Genomic DNA, 4,430 nt, shown 5'->3' on the forward strand with positions numbered 1-4,430 from the left:
AATTTATGTCCTCCTACAAAATAACCACCCATAAATGCTTGTTCCTGACAAATGCCAATTAAATTCCTCCAGAGGCAATAAAGAAAAACCGCCAGAGGTGAGGAGAGAGTATTTCTGGAAGAATCCAGAAAAGTAGAGAGATTCTCTACTCTAGGAGAGAATTCTAGCTCCTTGCTAGATTCTAGATCCTTACAACATGAGAATGGAAGCCTGTCTAAATGGTCAGGATCAGTCTCAGCACATAGGAAAAAGAACATTCTTCAAAGTGGGTGAACTCTGAGAACTTTTTGAGGGTATCAGGAGACCATTCTTGCCAGAGGTCTGGGAGACTTGGCTAATGCTGGGTGAATGCTGAGGATGGAAGAGACTCTTAAAGGTCAAGTTCAACCTACAGACAAGAAATTTGCTCCAGAGAGTTCCCTGGTTGCCTATGGGTTAGGATTCTGGGCCTTCACCTGGCCAGAGAACTGAAATCCTGCAAGTGATGCAGCATGGCCAAGAAACAAATATATATATATATGTATATATATATATATATAAAAGAAATTTGCTCCAAATCGCAATAAGATACCACTCCATACCCACTAGGATGATTATAATCAGAATGATAGAATAACAAGTTTTGGTGATAGTGTGGAGAAATTGGAACCCTCATACATTGCTGGTGGGGTTGTGAAATGGAGCACCTGCTTTGGAAAACAGTCTGGCAGTTCCTCAAAATGCTAAACACAGAGTTACCATATGACACAGAAATTTCATTTCTAGGTGTAGACCCAAAAGAAATGAAAACATATATTTATTATGAAACCTGTACACAATATTCATAGCAGCATTATTCGTAATAGCCAAAATATGGAAACACACTAAATGTCCATCAACTGATGAAACAGTAAATGAAATGTTGTCTGTATCTTCACACCATAGAATATTCTTCGGCAATAAGAAGGAATGAAATACCCCTACGTGATAACGACTTATATGAACCTTGAAAACATTATGCTAAGTGAAAGAAGCCAGTCACAAAAGACTAGATATTGTGTGAGTCCATGTATATGAAATGTCTAGGATAGGCCTGTCTGTACAGAATGTAGATTAGCGGTTGCCCGGGGGCTAGGACAGGCTAGAAATAAGGGGAGACTGGAACCAAGAAGTGCCTGCTACTGAGTACACATTTCTTTTTGTAGTCTTAGAAAAAGTCCTAAAATTAGATAGAGCGAAAGTTATAACTCTGTGAATATAATAAAAATCACTGAATTGTACACTCTGAGAGGGTGAACTTTATGGTATGTGGAATTATATCTCAATAAAGCTGATACTAAAAAAAAAAACAAACTCTGTTCCAACTTTCCGCAGACTCTCTCTGACATAAATGGAAGCCACAAGGGACTTCTGCCTCTTTCCCCTTATTTTGTAAAAAATTCCTGAGCCCCTCTTTGTGTATTAACTCTTTATCTGCCCATCTTTCTTAAGGTTCTGCTTTAGACCCTTTTTTAGTTTAGCTTCCATGAAGGCCGACTCCCAACTTTTCCACTAACTAGTTGTGTGATTGTGAGCAAGTTAGTTAACTTCTTGTCCTCAAGTTCCTCATTTGAAAAGTGAAGATAATAATTGCACTGTTATTGAATCAGGTCTGGCTGCTCTCCACTGGAAAAATCAATACTTAGAGAGAGGCGTATCTTGGTAGAAAGGAAAGGTGCTTTTAATCAGAATACTGGTAATCTGAGGAGATGGTGGACTCAGTGTCCCCCCAAACCACCTCCGAAAATTCTGCTCAGCCATGAAAGTTTTAAAGGAAAGAAGGGAAGTAATCTCAGTTACCCACTGAGAGAGGGGCTCAGAGCCATTGTCATACCCCGCTGTGCACAGACTCATGGACTGCTCGTGATCTTCCTCTAAAGGTTATCTTGTTCACACAGTTTGTTCTTGAGATTATGGAAGGGGAAGCTAGGGAAGAGATCTCGTCATCTGTTAATAACTTATTCTTCTTTTTGACATGCTTTATTTATGGAAAGAACCAACAAGGTAGTGGGTGGTTAAAAGATTTGAAAGATGTGCAAGGGCCAGAGAGGAGAAGAGCATGGGGGTGCCTGGTTTAAGGTTAGTGACAAGACAAACAGGGTTCCTCCTGCAGAGAGCTCTTTCCTGCAAAGAGCCTTGCCCTGCCAAAAGCTGCTTACAGGGTCTCCTTCATAGGTTAAGTATGAAGATAAAATGACTAAATATATGAAGGCTATTTAGAACAGTACCTGGCACATTGTAAATTCTGTATTAGAATTTCTAATGATTGAAAGTGTGTTAGTCAGTCGTGTCCGACTCTTTGTGACCTCGTGGACTATAACCTACCAGGCTCCTTGGTCCATGGGATTCTCCAGGCAAGAATACTGGAGTGGGTTGCCATTTCCTTCTCCAGGGGATCGTCCCAACCTAGGGATTGAACCCAGGTCTCCCACAGGACAGGCAGATTCTTTATCTTCTGAGCCACCAGGGATGCCCATATTAAAACATTAGAACAGTATTTAGCACATGGTGAGTGCCCAGTAAGATTAGCCATAATTTAGCCATACCTCATTTAAAAAAAAAAAAAGATTATTGTTGTTGTTTAATTGCTAAGTCACGTCTGACTCTTTTGGGAAACCATGCTCCTCTGTCCATGGGATTTCCCAGGCAAGAATTCTGGAGTGGGTTGTCATTTCCTTCTCCAGAGGATCTTCCCGACCCAGGGATGGAACCCGTGTCTTCTGCATTGGCAGGTGGATTCTTTACCACTGAGCCACCAGAGAAGCCTGGTAAAAAAAGATTAGCTATTGTTAAATTGAAGTGAAGTTGCTTTGTCGTGTCTGACTCCTTGTGACCCCATGGACTGTAGCCTACTAGGCTCCTCGGTCCATGGGATTTTCCAGGCAAGAGTACTGGAGTGGGTTGCCATTTCCTTCTCCAGGGGATCTTCCAGACCCAGGGATCGAACCTGGGTCTCCCGCATTGTAGGCAGAGGCTTTATCATTTAAATTTTATTAGAGAGGGTTATGGCAGATGGCACCCCACTCCAGTACACTTGCCTGGAAAATCCCATGGACGGAGGAGCCTGATAGGCTGCAGTCCATGGGGTCGCTATGAGTCAGACACGACTGAAGCGACTTAGCAGCAGCAGCAGCATGGAAGATTTAGGGCTTCCCAGAGGGCGCTAGTGGTAAAGAACCTGCTTGACAACACAGGAGACATGAGAGGCAGGTCGATCCCTAGGTCAGGAAGATCTCCTGGAGGAGGAAATGGCAACCCACTTCAGTATTCTTGCCTGGAGAATCCCATGGGAAGAGGAGCCTGGCGGGCTATGGTTCATAGGGTTGCAAAGAGTTGGACATGACTCAAGTGACTTAGAACACACAATGGCAAACTTGTCTAAGACTTTGTTCTCCTGTTGATGAACATTTGAGCTGTTTCCAATTTGGTGTTATTAATGAATAATGCAACTTTGAATATTTGCACAGCAGTTACTCTAGGATACACACTTAGGAGTAGATGACTGAGTCATAGGATATGCAGATATTCCTATTTCCAGATAATACCAAACCATTTTTCAAAGCGAGTGATCCAGTTTATAGTCCCACCTCCAACACTTGATATACTCATGTAAAATTTTACATCTGGCAGCATTGATTTTAATTTGCATTTCCATGATTACTGATGAGGGGAGCAGTTTTGATTTCCTCTTTTGTTAAGATCCTGTTTAAGTCTCTTGTCCATTTTCTTATGGGTTGATAAGTCTTTTTCTTGATTTGTGAGAAATTGTCATTCTGTTTGGAAACCAGTGCTTTGTCTATTGCAAGTACTTTTTAAAAAATTTATTTTATTGAAATATAGTTGATTTACAATGTTGTGTTAATTTCTGCCGTACAGCAAAGTGATTCAGTTATACATATATGCATTCTTTTTGTATTCTTTTCCATTATGGTTTATCACAGGACATTGAATGTAGTTCCCTGTGCTATACAGCGGGACCTTGCTGTTTATCCATTCTATATATAATAGTTTGCATCTGCTAATTCCACACTCCTGATCCACCCCCTACCCATGTTGCCTTGGCAACCACAAGACTGCTCTCTATGTCTGTGAGTCTGTTTCTGGTTTGTTGTATTGCAAGTATTTTCTATTGGTCTACTTTTCTTTGGCTCTAACTATGGTTTCTTTTGGAGAAGGCAATGGCACCCCACTCCAGTACTCTTGCCTGGAAAATCCCATGGATGGAGGAGCCTGGTAGGCTGCAGACCATGGTGTCGTGAAGAGTCAGACACGACTGAGCGACTTCACTTTCACTTTTCACTTTCATGCATTGGAGAAGGAAATGGCAACCCACTCCAGTGTTCTTGCCTGGAGAATCCCAGGGACGGGGGAGCCTGGTGGGCCGCCATCTATGGGGTCGCACAGAGTCGGAC

This window comes from Bison bison, unplaced genomic scaffold (assembly GCF_000754665.1).
Source record: "Bison bison bison isolate TAMUID 2011002044 unplaced genomic scaffold, Bison_UMD1.0 scf7180017864201, whole genome shotgun sequence".
Taxonomy (NCBI): domain Eukaryota; kingdom Metazoa; phylum Chordata; class Mammalia; order Artiodactyla; family Bovidae; genus Bison; species Bison bison.